The sequence below is a fragment of the Mauremys mutica genome, chromosome 3 (genome assembly GCF_020497125.1).
Source record: "Mauremys mutica isolate MM-2020 ecotype Southern chromosome 3, ASM2049712v1, whole genome shotgun sequence".
In the NCBI taxonomy this organism is placed as follows: Eukaryota; Metazoa; Chordata; order Testudines; family Geoemydidae; genus Mauremys; species Mauremys mutica.
In genome coordinates, this window is record NC_059074.1 from 177,115,248 (window position 1) to 177,123,127 (window position 7,880).

Sequence of the window (7,880 nt, forward strand, 5' to 3'; positions counted from 1 at the left end):
CCTGCACCCCTGATCCCCTCCCATGCCCCAATCCCCTGCCCCAGCCCTGATCCCCCTCCTGCCCTCCAGACTCCTCTGTCCCAGCCCGGAGCACCCTCCAGCATCCCAAACCCCTCATCCCCAGCTGGAGTCCTCACCTCTCCCACCCCCTGCACACCAACCCCCAGCCTGGAGCCCCCTCCCGCATCCTGAACCCCCGATATCTGGCCCCACCCCAGAGCCTGCACCCCCAGCCAGAGCCCTCACTGCCTCCCACACCCCAACCCGCAATTTTGTGAGCACTCATGGCCTGCCATACAATTTCCACAACCAGGTGTGGCCCTCGAGCCAAAAAGTTTGCCCACCCCTGATTTTTATGCTCTTGAGGATTTGTAAAACAAAAAGTGTAAAAATGAGTGGCACAGAATATTTTTAAGGTAAGATATTAACCGACATAATGGGCTAGATTTTCAAAAGCACAATTTGGAGTACACGCTACTCTCAAGTTGTACCTGTACATTGGGACGTCGGCATTCACAAAACTGTGCCTTTGAAAACGTGGCCCCGTATCTATAGTAGCAATAGGAAACAGCCAAATCCTGCAGACTCTTACTTCAAGTCATTCTTCCTCAAGTGACTAGTCCAGGCCAATCCACTGGAACTGCTAATATGAGACAGACGACTTGCAGCAACAAGAATGTGCAGGATCAGCCCCTAATATAGTATATTTCCTGTATTTCATACCAAATAGATTGAGTATGCTGAGGTGATTTACTCTTTTTATTTTATGAAAAAGAGATGGGTTTACCACTAACCCACTGAGCCGTGCACCTGAAACATTAAGTACATCAAGTACATATAAGGTTGTTACAAGGAGGAGGGAGAAAAACTGTTCTTCTTAACCTCTGAGGATAGGACAAGAAGCGATGGGCTTAAATTGCAGCAAGGGCGGTTTAGGTTGGACATTAGGAAAAACTTCCTAACTGTCAGAATAGTTAAGCACTGGAATAAATTGCCTAGGACGGTTGTGGAATCTCCATCACTGGGGATTTTTAAGAGCAGGTTGGACAAACACCTGCCAGGGATGGTTTAGATAATACTTAGTCCTGCCTTGAGTGCAGGGGCTGGGCTAGATGACCTCTCGAGGTCCCTTCCAGTTCTATGATTCTATGATTAAGGAAGTTCACAGCCACATATGGATTTGGCACCACTTATTAGTCATTTGTATTACAGTAGTGCCTAGAGGCCCCACATAAGATTGGGACCCCATTGAGCTAGGCATGTTACATACAGGGGCGGCTCTATGTATTTTGCCACTCCAAGCATGGCAGTCAGGTGGCTTTCAGCGGCATGCCTGTGGGAGGTCTGCCGGTCCTGCGCCTTCGGCGTACCCACTGCCAAATTGCCGCTGAAACCGTGGGACCGGCGGACCTCCCACAGGCATGCCGCCAAAGGCAGCCTGACTGCCGCCCTCACGGTGACCGGCAGGGGAAAACCACCCTGTTACAGTCCCCCATCTCACTCATTTCTACTCACATCCAATCTAAAAGTGCCAGTGGTAGTAGTGCCTCCTTGTCTGGCCAAGGTAAGAGTACCCTGCCTCCCTTCTCTTCCCCAGGGACAGTGTGTGTTGCCTGCACTGCATTCTTATTTCAGAGCCTGAATTCACATCCTCCTCCATATGGTAGCATGCTGTGTTGCCACTAGACTGGCCTGTATTATAACTAACAAATTGCCTTTATTTTCTCAGTAGGGAGTGAAGTAAATTAGTTAGATTTCGTTTTCCATGATCCTTTTGGTAATTTAAAAATAGTTTCCTTTTGAATGTATTTTTCCCTAAACAATCAATTTTGAATTAACACTTAGTCCGTAATTTTGTGCTGACACATTTGGATGTAGCACGCCAATTTTTAACTAACTCTCATGTTATTTACTTTAAAAAAGTCTTGTTTTTGTTTAACAGATTCTTTCATAAAATGCTCTGCTCTTTTTCTAATGTTGTGTAATGCACGTAGTTTTGTTCTCATAGGACTGTTGGATTGTTGTACCATAAGCAGAGATAGGACTGAGCGGCAGTGCAGTCTAGAGCAGTGCTTCTCAAAGCTGGTTCGCTGCTTATTCAGGGAAAGCCCCTGGCAGTCCGGGCCGGTTTGTTTACCTGCCGCGTCCGCAGGCTCGGTGGATCGTGGCTCCCACTGGTCATGGTTCGCCGCTCCAGGCCAATGGGGGCTGCGGGAAGGGCGGCCAGCACATCCCTCGGCCTGTGCCACTTCCTGCAGCCCCCTTTGGCCTGGAGTGGTGAACCGCGGCCAGTGGGAGCCACGATCTGCCGAACCTGCGAACGCGGCAGGTAAACAAACCGGCCCCGACCGCCAGGGGCTTTCCCTGAACAAGTGGTGCCCCGACTTTGAGAAGAACTGCTCTAGACTGCACTGCCGCTCAGTCCTATCTCTGCTTATGGTACAACAATCCAACAGTCCTATGAGAACAAAACTAAGTGCATTACACAACATTAGAAAAAGAGCAGAGCATTTTATGAAAGAATCTGTTAAACAAAAACAAGACTTTTTTAAAGTAAATAACATGAGAGTTAGTTAAAAATTGGCGTGCTACATCCAAATGTGTCAGCACAAAATTACGGACTAAGTGTTAATTCAAAATTGATTGTTTAGGGAAAAATACATTCAAAAGGAAACTATTTTTAAATTACCAAAAGGATCATGGAAAACGAAATCTAACTAATTTACTTCACTCCCTACTGAGAAAATAAAGGCAATTTGTTAGTTAAAATACAGGCCAGTCTAGTGGCAACACAGCATGCTACCATATGGAGGAGGATGTGAATTCAGGCTCTGAAATAAGAATGCAGTGCAGGCAACACACACTGTCCCTGGGGAAGAGAAGGGAGGCAGGGTACTCTTACCTTGGCCAGACAAGGAGGCACTACTACCACTGGCACTTTTAGATTGGATGTGAGTAGAAATGAGTGAGGTGGGGGACTGTAACAGGGTGGTTTTCCCCTTAAGACCTGGGGCTAGCTAGCCCACCTACAAAATGAGTCACACCTGAGAGAGGTCAGGCTGATTGCCCTATGAAGAGCAGCGGGCAGGTCAGGAAAGTGCAGAGTGAAGGACTCTGCAGGGAAGTGGAAGGGGCCTGTATGGAAACCTGGATGGAGTTTGGATATAGAAATTGGGGTGTGAGGGTGGCAGAAGGCAAAGCTCCAGCTGGATGGATGGGACAAAAGAAGAGCTTTGGCTGTGAGAGGAGACACCAGTGTTAAGTATAAACTGTAGTGAAGGGAGACTTTATTTTTTATTGTTAAATCAGGCCCAAGCAAGGGGTGTTCTTATCCACATGAAATCCTGTGTTCTGTTCTTAGAAGTCCTGCAAGAGAGGGCTAACAGGGGCAGAGTGCCTGCAAAGTGACCCCTGGCAATGAGGAGGAGCTCAGTAAATGACAGGACTCTTCCTCAAAGTAAGTTACACATTTAAAATATCTTGGCGCAAGTTCTGCTCCCAATTACTCCTGTGCAACCACATTGAAGCCAGTGCTAAGCACAGTTATTATTGTTTAGTGAGGCTACCTAGATGGAACCAAGGTCCTGGTTCCTTGGAGTCAATCACTTTTAAGATTGGCACATCTATTGTACTTGTAACTATTGCCTTCTCCAGGATGCGCAGTATCACAAAGAACAATGCAGAGTGAACAGTGGGGATTGTTCCAAGAAAGCTGAGGAGATCTTTCATTATGGGACCTAAAACACATGGAGCTGGCACTATGAATCCCATATTCCTTCAGTGCCTTTTTTCTTTGGTCCCTCATGCTACTAGATTATTTATGCATCTTAGGGACTGAGTTTTCAAGAGCATTTCTGACTGCAGGTAACCAATGGGAGTCACCTGATTTGCGGAGGTGCTGGGCACCTGAAATTCCAGCTGAAGCCAATGGAAGCTGTGGGTAATACATGCATGATCCCATTCAGTTCCCTTCAACTTTGTGAGCAATATTCCCACCCCTTCAAAATCCACAGCTCAGCCTGCAGTGCTACTAGTGGTGCTTTGATTGCGCAGTGTGCAGAGTTGAGGATGTGGGAAACCTACGCAAACATTTTTTTAAATTAGATAAGAGAACTGATTCATTGAGGCAAAATCTGGGTGACAAAACCACAGTGTCCATTATTACAAACCATTTCAGAGGAAGGATGAGAAATATGGGCCTGATTGTTAAGTGCTAACAGTATACATGGCCTTCACAAAATTTTCACAAGCCTTCCTGCACATGAGGGGGAAATTCAGGACATGGTCCTCTGACCGGAAGACGGAACAGTTGGATATCAGCATTTGCCAGTGATTTTGAGCCACCTAAAGACTGGTATGGCCTTTGAAAAAGTGAGCGTCATACACCCATTGGCCATCTTCTTTCAGGAGGCTCTTCCAGAACCTATATCTGTTCTGCACATGGCTTATTCCAGAGAGACAGAGATGTGTTGTTATCTTCCCCAGCTAACAGGAGTGGGAAGTACCTGAAGAGCCAGTGGGAGACAGTTAACTCCTATCCTGCAGCTCTGACCAAGGGCATGGGGAATGTTCACCATGCAGGTGCTCCTGCCTCCATCATCTCCTTGGCTTTTTGGAATCCATGGATGTTGGCCTAGAAGTTGAACCTATTTTTGCACCACACAAGGTAAAACAGGGGTCCTCTGCTTTTTCATTTGGTACATACAAGTGAGAAACTGTCCTGTAAGAGTCAGAGGTTAAGGTCAGAAGGGACCATTTGATCATATAGTCTGGCCTCCTGTATATCACAGTCCATTAAATTTCACCTAGTTACCCATCTACATTATGGCTGGTTTCTCATTTGAATTTGTCTGGCTTCATCTTCTAGCCATTAGCCCTTGCTGTGCCTTTTTCTGTTAAAGAGCCCTTTAGTACCTAGTATTTTTTCCCCAGGATAGTATTTATACACTAATCAAGACACCTCTCAATCTTTTTTAGTTCAATCTTTCATTATAAGACACTTATTTTATCCAGCCCTTGCATAATTTTAGTGGCTCTTCTGTGCATTCTCTCCAATAAATAGACAACTGACACATCCATTCTAAACATGTAACAATGTGTCTCAAACACAGAGAAAAGAAATCGGAGAACTGTTCAGCAAGTTCAGTGCTCTACCCAAAACACAGTGCTCTTGTCTCAGGTCTAGACTTCAGCTGTTTTACTTTTTCCTTACGGCCAGATTCTGGACCTGCCTTGCACGGCCACATGGGACCAGAAAAGCAGAGGAACCACTGTCTGGTCACTCAATAACAGACCTGAGGGTGGCAATTTTGCAACAGAAAAGCTTCAAAAACAGACTCCAACGAGAAACTGCTGAACTCAAATTGACATGCAAATTAGATACTATCAGCTTAGGCTTGAATAGAGACTGGGAATGGCTGAGCCATTACAAACATTGACTCTATCTCCCCATGTAAGTATTCTCACACTTCTTATCAAACTGTCTGTACTGGGCTATCTTCATTATCACTTCAAAAGATTTTCTCTTACTTAATTGGCCTCTCAGAGTTGGTAAGACAACTCGCACCTTTTCATGCTCTCTGTATGTGAATATATATCTCCTCACTGTATGTTCCATTCTATGCATCCGATGAAGTGGGCTGTAGCCCACGAAAGCTTATGCTCAACTAAATTTGTTAGTCTCTAAGGTGCCACAAGTACTCCTGTTCCTTTTACAGTTCCATTGTGGAGGACAGAGTCCACAGCCGCCATGTGCTACAGAGCAATGCTTGGCCACGGCACGTTCCATGATAGTTCTCAGAAGTTTGGGTCTAGAGAAGTGGCAGAGGCATAGCCACAGTCCATGACTACATGCCTCCACTGACCACTATCCCTGCATGGAGGGAATAGGGTTGGATGGAGGCTCCTATACAACCCATGGGATGTAGTAAAGGCCAAGGGAATCCTGGTGCTGGTGCTCCACATCCTGCTGCCAGGTTAGAGGAGTAATCCAACCCCTGCATAGGTCACCTCTTTATTTTGGCCAAAATGACTAAGGACTGGTTTTCTATTCTTGTTATGCTACCACTGTGCAGAGCTTTTTATTATTTTAATACCAGTGACATAGCAGGAAGTAGCTAAAATAGCCTCTTTTTTGCCCTTTCCTACCAGCACAAAGAAAGTCATATATAAGGCCTTACAACATGTCAATTTTAATATCTATTTAAAAGTGATCAAATCATAGTAACAAGGCGCATCCTAGGAATGGTATTTATTTTAAAGAATGCCAGTTTCCAATTACCAGAGATCAGCTTCAATGACATTACACTTTGCAGTTTACAATCTGTTGGGGCTCATATCAAAGAGGTTTGTTTAATATTTTCTTACCATAGACCTTCAAAGTGCTCTGATCTACTGAAAAAGAATGGGTCTTCTGTACAGAACCTCATTACAATGTAAGCCAACCAACAAAACTAGGGCCAAACCCCAGACCTCACTCAGGTGAAATTCACATTGAAGTAAGGAATTGAGGGCCACATAATTTGTTTCATGAAGGAACCCCTGATCTTTTACTAATAGATATCAGTATGGACCCAATTCTCAAGTATGAGCACTGTAAAGAGACATGTGAATCCTACAGTTGGAGGCTTATGCATATCAGTCATCATTTACTTTCCTCGAAATGCAGGATCTGTACATCCCATTTAGGTTTTCCTCTTTTGAAAAGTGGACTCACTAAGGTTTATAGTGTAATGAATACGGTTGCTCAGTGCTGTGGTGCACCAAGCCTCTCTGGGCATGCCAACTCTGCCTGCAGAAGTGAGCCTCCTAGCCCAGGTTGGCTTGGGCTGGAGCTTGAGATCTGAAGCCCACCCCTATCCCTAGGCTTCAGAGTCCAAGCTCCTTCAAAGCGCTGTCTATGCAGCTATATTTAGAGCGCTAATATAGACTAGCCCAAGTCTGTTATCCGGCACTGGGAGGTATGCTTGCACAGACTCTGTAGTCAGACCCTTAAGGTACTTGAAAGCATGCCACGATTCAGAGGCAAGCACTGACGCCTTACGGCTGCTAGCCCTGATGTGCTTCAGTAAGCACCCATCAGCCCTGCTAAAGTGAAGCAGTATTTTACTAGGACTGGGAGGAAATTGATGCATTGCAAATATCCTAGGTACAGTGACAACCAGTTAACATTTGAAGTGCAACACAGTGATTCCTAGCTTGGCCACTGGGGACACTCCAATAGAGGCCTATTTCTTGGTGTACCCACTTCAATACACTCTGCCGCAGAAGGCAAGCCTGTAACTCTAGCCACAATCAGTCTGTGATGTCTTGTTGCGGGGAGGCCCTGCAGCGCTTCCTGCACCCCTCCCAGAAGGGGGCTATTCCAAACACATGGCAGCTAGGCTAATGGGAAAAGCAGCATGAAACCAAAGGTGTGGGAATGTCAGCAGTAAGAAAAGCAGACGTGTCGGTGTTTAAAAATGAGACCACATAATTCTCAGAAAGAGACAAGGTGGATGAGGTAACATCTTTTATTGGACCAACTTCTGTTGGTGAAAGAGACAAAATTTCAAGTTCCACTGAGGTTTTCTTCAGGTCTGGGAAAGATTATTTTTTTGATCATAGTTGACATGCAAGTTCCCATAAAAAGGCTATAGATCCATTAACAAGCGAGACCAAGTTTGTCTAATGTTTGTGCAATTGAATTGGTACCAACAGGAACAGTTTCCATTAAATCTTAGTCATTAAGAATGGAGTAGTTAATTTTAATTAACACATGCTTACATGGGCAGTTGACCTTACATTGTAGTTGTTTAACCTACTGTATAATTGTGACGTTCCCCTGGTGTTATCCGGACTGGTGATCTGCTAGGTCACTCCTATCCTCGATTTGGGAGCCA